Consider the following 8599-nt stretch of genomic DNA (forward strand, 5'->3'; position numbering starts at 1 on the left):
ATTTAGAGTCTGAACACTTTTATTTTTTTCATAGTTACTATTTGCAGACCTGTTAGTGGGCCCTGTGCTAAGAAGGCTGTTTGCAGGGAAGGAAAGGTTGGTGACCTTACCTTTATGGTAAGGTGGTGTGAGGCTGAACTGCTGAGATGCTGCTAGAGGGATTAGCTTGGAAATAGCAAATAACTCTTCTCAATTTCATGCATTTATTTATTTATTTTATATTTAGTATCAGCAGTATGGAGGGATATTGGTAACTAAATTCTGCTCTTTCTGGCTGGTTCTTTTGTATTGACCTCAAACTGAGGACAAAATGCAACTCTGTCGGGCTACTTCAAGCATGTGATAATGTGTGAAATAAAGAGTGCGTGCCAGATGTCCACTTCTTTCCATTCCTCCAGTCAGTGACAGATAACTCAGCAGGCTGAATGCTGCTGTACCTTACTGATGTCTTTGTGTTCCTGTAGGAAGAGCTGGAGTGGAATATTTGGAGTTAGCCCAGAGCAGGTGTACATGCGTACAGTGTGCCAGGACCTTAAGTCAGGCTGTCACATACACCCTTTTGCCTACTGGGAACGTGTATGGTATGTGTGAGTGTGCAGATGGTTGCGTGTTTGTATAAATCTTCTCTCTCATACCAGCCCAGGGAGTAAACGCAAATAGACTGTGACCTTGGGTGCCAGTGCCCTACCATCTGAATCAAGGGTTTGTAGTACCCCTATGCAGGGAGCCCTTCCACAGATATAAAGGAAGCAGATCTGAAGGAGTGGCTCTGTGTTCTCTATACTAGGCTTATTTTGGAAGGTGTCCACAGCGCTTTGTCACCATTTGGCAAGAGCAGTTTTATTGTGAAGCCATGGGCTGCAGTGATGCAATAGATGTCTTGTAGGATGTGTTTTGCTTCTGACCTGATATTAAACAATAGTTTTCTCTGAATTACATTTTATATTTAGAATCACTCTCACATTGTTCAAAGCCAAAGCAGTCCTTGTTGTAGTTACTGTTTGTCACGTGGACAGAAGTAAAACTTGGATTAAGTAAACTCACCTATTAAGACAATAAATACTGACAGCTGTGAAAAGCGGTTTGCAAACCAATAAATCTTTATGCACATCGTATAAATCAAAATGGAAAAATTGGGAAAAAATCCTCAAGACTTTTATGTAGATAATAGTAAGCATTCTTGAGAAATAAAATGGATAATTCAGAGAAATAGAAATACTTATGTATAATGGCAGGATCAGGTGAATTTCTCTATGTACCAGTATTTATTACTTTTCTATCTAAATGCTGAGTCAGAATTGAAATTCTATTGGCACACACTCCAGGCCTGTATCTCCAGCTGTGGGTATGAAGAATTGCAGTGCAGCTATAGTGAAAACACTAAGAAACATTGGTGCTGTTGCATGAGAATCTGGAGGCTATCACTGCACTGGATTTCAGCAATTTCTCTTAATTCTGCAGTAACCTGAGCTCTTACATCATAGAGTAGATCTAAAACTAATTAGAACAAAATTCTAAGTCTCAAGTGATGATGCATCCTGTGTCTACAGAGTCCAGAATGAGAGGGTTGAATAAAACATACTATTTTTGTAGAAACCTAATTATATGAAGGGAAATCCATTTTAGTGTATTTGAGAAAATGTATCCTCCACTTCTGGTTTTCTATTTTGGTTTAGTTATTACACGGTGAGTTCCCAACATCCACAGGAAGATGATTAAGAATTCAGAACTGATTATTCCATGGTGGTCCAGTTGAGTTACTGATGGTAATCAAAAGACCCACAGGTCCCATAGAATCCACAGACTTCTTTGTCTATGAACCTTAGAAGCTTTTGACATATCTGCAAAACCTCTGGCAGCAGTGTAATGCTTATGGCATTTATTTTACAGATAGGGAGGAAGGCCCAGCGCAGCCATTGCTGACCAGTGGCAACCAGCAAATGCTCAGCAGAACAGAGGTAAAGGGCAGTGCTGCCTCTGGTCAAGAAGCACTGCTCTTCTTATCCACTGCATTGCTCAGGAACCACTACTTGCATTCCTGTTGGCCTCACAGAGAACAGGGCTGAATTATCAAATAATAACCAGCAGAGGCACAATTCTCTGGGTTAAGTTGAACTCACAGCAGATAGGTACTAACAGAAGGTGGTTTTAATACTGCCGTCCCATTCCTGCCTTTGCACAATTTCTGCCTCTTGTGAAATGGGTCTGGTTTTTCTTGGATCCCTTTTTGATTTGTCTGAGCTCATTAATATGGCAGAAAAGAAAAGTAGAGAAAATAAAAGGGCATAGTTTTCTGCCAAGAAGCTGAATTGGCTTACTTACAGTGACGAGTGCCAGAGCTGGTGCAAGAGCAGAAATTGCCACAGCTACGAGAATGGGAAAGGCTAAGAGCAAGTAGCAGATGGTGTGGAGGAGACGAAGGACTGGATGAAATATCAGCAACCGCAAGCTTTATTATTGCTGCTGCTTAAGGACCTTCAACCTCCATGTCATCAAATCAAATGTTAGCTGCCTGCCAGGAAATTCTGGAGTTATGAACAGATACATTATTGTCAAGAAAAACTGAACTACACTGTCTGTTTTTTACTACACTGCTATTTTCAATTTTATGTATGTTTACATCATATATCACAGTACTTGTGTTTCTCTATCATAAAACCAGTGGAAGAGCTTAGTTTTGTCTAAAAGTTTTGTCTTCTGGAAATTCTTTATGACCTAGTTATATCTTAAGGCAAAGCAAGGATTGCTATCAGTAGCTAGAATTCCTTGGGGCTGATAGATAGTGAATGAGGAGAGGCTGAGACTCTTCTGTTTGCTCAGCTGTGAAACAAGAAGGCTTGGAGACATCTTACTGCTGTCTGTATTGAGTGGTGGGAGAGATGGAGGGGATGGGTCCGGTCTTTTCTCTGTTGTGGTAGTGGGACAAAGAAGAACAGACACCAATCAGAACACATGAAATTCTGAGCTGATATAAGGAAAGACTGGATGTGGCTCTGGGCAGCCTGGTCTGGTTGTTGGCAACCCTGCATATGTTGTCTTAAATACCCAACTCAACAATATCTCTGTATGAGAGTGAGTGTTAGTAATGGGGACAAATGCTACGTGTCAGAAGGGATACCCCATCTGAAAAACAGACTTGTTGGGCTGACCTTCTACATGTGCCTGAGTGTTGGCTACTTTGCAAGCACAGCTGCTGATAATCGAGCTGGTTTCTTCCATACATAAGTCACCAAGGACTCAGAAGTGATGGAAATATCAGTCTCAGATTTCATGATATGAAGAAATGTCTCACCAGAAGCAGAGTGTAGAAACATGCCTTTGTTTCTGTTTCTGACAACTGAGGGATATGTAGAAATTGCTAGTAGATTAGTAGTAGCTCTATTCCTCAACCTAAGCAGATCAAAATAAAGTAAAAAAAACTTGGAGCAAAACCTGCTATGGCAGTTGGATAGTACAGACTTAAGAGGAGATGTTTTTTTTTCCTGCATTTACAGCTCTAATCTCTATGCATTTTTGAGTTTTCTAGCAGTTTCCCCAAATGAAAGTTCTACCACAGTCAGGACTGAAGAAGTTTAACAGCTTGTGTGAGAAGAATCTGTGCAGTGATAGAGTCTGAGTCCTAGGAAGAGGAGAACCCCTGACAGTCCTATCCTCGATGCCAGAGTTCCTGACATCTCTGCCTTCCACTGCTCAGAAGGGAACACTGACAAGTATTTTCCTAAAAGCATGGATGGAGAGATGTGAAGTGTCAGATATGATTCGAAAGGATTGCTGACGACTGAATCGTGCAGAAAACCCGAGAATACATACTGTAAGTCCAGGGAAGGTTCCACGACCTCTGTGCAGCAGTACAAGCTGACAAGGGCAGGAATTTGCTATTAGTGATGCTGACAGATCTGTAAATAGTTCTAGGGGCTGAACCAAGTCATACACTTGGACCTTCTTCTTTGCTTCTCCTTCAGGCCTTCAGTGTTAATGGCAGAGTAGAAGCCTACCCTAGAGCCTCCTCAATGGATGACCAAAGAATTTCAAGCAACATCCAGGAGAAGTTCTGGGATGAGAGGTTGGATAAGATCTTAGCTTGACTGATGATTCCTGGAGCCAGGAGCAGAAATAGACTGATTCAGAGTACGGATCTTTTCTAGTTCTGAGGTCTGACACTGACGTGATGGCACACACCAGTAGCTATTCATGAAGCTTGTGCTCTCTATTTTGGAGTGCCCGATGTGCAAAGCAACGCTGACAGACAATTAAAACACACAGGTTTCTCCCTGAGATAGAAAAACTCACTTGCCTTCTAAGCTGTCAAAAACACCTCACTGAGGACACTGAAATGAACATCAATCTTTTAGAACTTCACAAAAAGTGTCTTGTTGTGTTTAACTGGGAATTGAATTGGATGTGAGTAGAATTGGGAAGATATTGCATAGATTTCTTTCTTATGTTGCTAATGCAGAACCAAAAAGCTATGTTTATTGAAAAAGGTCAACAGCAGAACAAACTAGAAGGAGAAGAAACTCTCAAAATTGGAATAAACTAAACTACAAGAGAAGGTAGGAAGGGAGCTGACCGACCTCTCAGTGAAGCTGCCTAACAGAAAGGTGCTCTTCAGCAGAGGAAGTTGTGAAGTAAAAAACAGGATTAGAATATCCTGAGGAGAGTGTGAGAGAGTTGAAACATATCTATAACATACCAATACAGCAAAAAGCCCAGTCACCCAAAGAGAAACTGGATGTGCAAACTGTTCTTCAAGGTCTGAGTTTGGCAGATTGATAACTTGATCATCTTCAGAGACTACTTGCTTTAAACATTACTTAGGATAGCTAATTAAAGATTGCACTTCCCTAGTGTAATGGTGGAGAAGGATGACACACAAAATTAATAAAATCATTTGTTTCTGAGACCAAACAGTTCAGCTGTCCTTGTTCCTCTCCTGCAAGCCAAGCATGACCTGCATCAGACCAGACTGAGCAGAGGAAATGACTGACTGCAGTCAAGGAAAGCTGGTCGAAACATCCCATTCTGCAGGATCCATCTGGACTGCAACTAAGCCTGAAGGCAAGAAGCAAACCGAAGAGCTTCATGATGATTACAAAATACTTATGAAGCATCATAGGGGACTAGAGTGATCAGATTTAGGTACTGGACTCTGAAGCACTAAAAACTTGTGCATCAATATTTTTTTTTGTTACAGATGCATATACACAACATAAAGATGGCTCCACCTGTGCCATCAGATACGAGCTATTTCAGAAGGTTATTATGTGGTTAGATACAAGGTCAGATTACATGACTCATGTAAGCTACCTAGAATCACAGAATCATTGAATGCCCTGGGTTGAAAAGGTGGTTTTCCAACAGCAGGTCCCTGTTTTTCTTCTCTTCCCGAAGACAGTTTTCTGCTCAAATTTCCAAGAGTAACTTTCTGCAAACTGCAGCCTGCTGTTGTCACGTGTGGTATTCCCTCATGTTTTGGGGCTTTTGCAATTTCAGTCTACCCAGCAGTGGTGCACTAACAATATATATTCCTGTTGCAGCTATTTGGTATTGACTTCTGTCTAATTCCAGTAATGCTCTTGGTACATTTTCAGAAGAGTTTATTTATGTGCATTTGGTTCTTTTCAGGTCATGACACTCGCTCTTCTACATGAGCAGAAGCTCCTTAGTGGCAGAGTTGAGAGCTGGGATGGAAGCTGCTCCATCTGCTTAGCTTGATTGGCCCATGGTTGTAATTACTGTAGGTACATTAACTTTTAGAAGCTAAGTTGATTGTTCTGCAAAATTTAATAAAATTCTCATAAGTATAAAAGAGTAATTTGTCTATATGTACTTTTTATGGAGAGTTTTAGGACAAAACATATATTAAGTTCATAGATAAAATTGTAAGACTAGGCATTCAGATGATGAACGTCGTAGCAGTGGTAAAATTCTGCAGAAATAGAAAAATCACCTCTCTAATGGCACTAGAATGTTCCTATTGTTATAAGTTAAATTCATAGCTGACTTCATCCTATATGAGATTATATTTTTTGTATGATAATACAAAGAAATTTAATTGCTCTTTTATACATTCATTTCTACCATATTATTTGAGATAGGAAGTCAGCCTGAGGCAATGCACTGCTCAGTGGAATTTCATACGCTGTGTATAGAGAGTTTTTTCTATCCCTTCTATGCAAAAAAAATTGCTATCTGGTTAATGACCAGGATAACACAAAGCATGTGTGTGTGCATCATTGCTCAATGTTTCAAAAATATTTCTAGGAAAATTCTTGCTCTCCGTGAAGTCAGAGGGAGCTTTCGCAGTGAATTTAAGAGGGAAAGAAGATGGATGTTTCTCCCATGGATGCCCTAAAATGTGCTTGGTGTTTGTGTATGCACATATTTTTTTTTATACGTGTTGCTTTATCACTGCTTACTGAACAAACTAGATTAAAGTTCTAACATCAGACCACATTTTTTCTTGGATGTCTTTTCCTACTATCTTTGTTTGTTGTATTTTTGTAAACAAGATAAGAAATGAGTAAATAGGCAATTCTACTTCCATGATGCATTTTGTAGCAAGTGCTCCGATGATTAATGGTGCAGCATGTAAGCCTGCTAGAACAGGAAAGGACGGAGTATCAGAAATCTCAGGGGCATCTGAAATGTAGGAAAGTACAGTTCTGGTTCATTCACAACTATCTGAAAAAAAGACATGAACTTTGAATATAAATGGCACCAATTCTGAATGATTATAATTGCAAGGTCCCTTCCAACCCCTACAATTCTGTGATTCTGTGAGTGCTAATGATAAACATATGTAGATATACTAAGCAGTTATAATTATTTAGTATGTGTAATGTTCATGTTTTAGCAAATAACATTACATGTATATGAAATACATACGGACATGTATTAGATTAAGTATAATAATATACTTTATCCAGACATTGTATTTAAATAATACAATATACATCAGCTAACGTGCAGTAGTAAGTGGTGGTGTTTTCTTTTTAAGAGTGTAACACCACTGATTTTCAGGGAACAGTATTAATTGAGGCTAGGAGGGAGCTCAGTACATCAGCTCATTACCCTCCAGGCTGGAGTTTTACATGCACGGACCAAGCCCTGAATCTGTATTGTGCTTCTCTGAAAACACCGAGTGCTTTCAACTCCAAAAAATTCAATGTATGGATTAGAAAATGCTTTTTCTCGTTTTAGCATCATAGTCCATATATCTTAAGTCAAATGGTTTGGTGAAGGAAAGTACTGATTAGACTTGAGGAGATAAGAATTTAACCTTTCTTGTGTAAAAGCACTATTGACTGTGATCTACAAGAAAAATCAAACTCACATAGCTGTATAAAAAAAAAATAGCTTTCCGTTTCAGTGGTAGAAATACAATAAATTGAAAGAATGCAAAGATTGCTGATTGTTTGAACAAAACAGTACTTGAGGATACCAAATGACAATTACGTGAGCAAATGGGGCATGTCTGCAGCTCTCACTCATGGCTAATAGAAGTGCTTGAATCAATGAAAAAAAAAGGAGTGGAGAACACTTTGGAGACCTTGGGAATAATTACTCAGGCAGTGGATGAAATTGGTCAGGTATCGGAAAGCCAGAAGATACATCATAACAGCTTTTAAAACAGTACAATTGAAGCACTACAACACTTGTTCAAAGCAAAGTAGCAGTGTTAGTTAAACTTCCGAAACAACTTCAGGCTTTAATACTTTGGATACATCTTTTTCCGTCATCTAATTTCTTTGTGGTTATCCCTTGGTATCCAGACGCAACTGATGGAAACAAGATACCAGCCTCAGTACTTTTTGTAAGATTAGAAAAATCAAAAACATACAAAAAACAACAAACCAACCAACCATTCCTCCCCCCCCCAGAGTTTCAGTTATGCTATTGTTTATTTATAAGGGTTGGATTTTTTTTTGAAGCCTTCTGGAAAGACTGATTCTGCTTTGCTTTTTGCTCGTTTCTTTTGAAAATGTTGCAGTAATTAGAAGGCTGATGTAAATCAAAGAGCACCTCCCTGCCTGAACTGCTATGTTTTCCTTATACACCTCAGCAGGAGGATTTGCCTTTTTGTCATTTTGACAGCTGAGACAACGTCAGTGGAACAGGTGATCCCAGCTAACAAAGCACATTTCTCATGACAGCTTACAGGGCAGGAGAGGAAGGATTTAAGAACTGCATAACAGAAATATGCGCTGAACATTTCAGATACTTTAAAATCAGTTCAGAGCTATATAGTTTGTAGAATAAAGGAGAGACTTTCTTCTTCCAAATGGATTAACTCAAGTAAGTTGTTTTTAGCATGGAACCTCAGACTGTTTTTCAAGTGTGTTTCTAATATTGCTATCCCAATCCTGCCTTCAGCCCACACCTGGAGAGCTCTGCTGAGCCCAGCTGTGATGTAGAAGGGCAGAGCTGCCACCATGATATGCAGCAGCAGGGGGCAGGGCATGGCCACATGACATCGCATAGATATAAAGCTATTGCAGTTGGCCATGGGTTGAATGATTTTCAAGGAAGTCCCAAATATTTTCCTCTATTTTTCCCCCTTACATAGGTGGAACCACTGCTCTCCACCAGATTTTGC

At 39.6% G+C, this 8599-nt stretch overlaps 1 long non-coding RNA gene across 1 annotated transcript; it reads left to right on the plus strand.

Moving 5' to 3' along the window:
* Positions 1–1357: 1357 nt before the first annotated feature.
* On the plus strand, positions 1358–4359 carry LOC107324801. The gene is made up of 2 exons (XR_001559567.2): positions 1358–3811; positions 3963–4359. It is a non-coding gene; the product is annotated as an uncharacterized LOC107324801 (long non-coding RNA).
* Positions 4360–8599: the final 4240 nt, after the last annotated feature.

Source organism: Coturnix japonica, chromosome 1 (genome assembly GCF_001577835.2).
Source record: "Coturnix japonica isolate 7356 chromosome 1, Coturnix japonica 2.1, whole genome shotgun sequence".
Classification (NCBI taxonomy): Eukaryota; Metazoa; Chordata; class Aves; order Galliformes; family Phasianidae; genus Coturnix; species Coturnix japonica.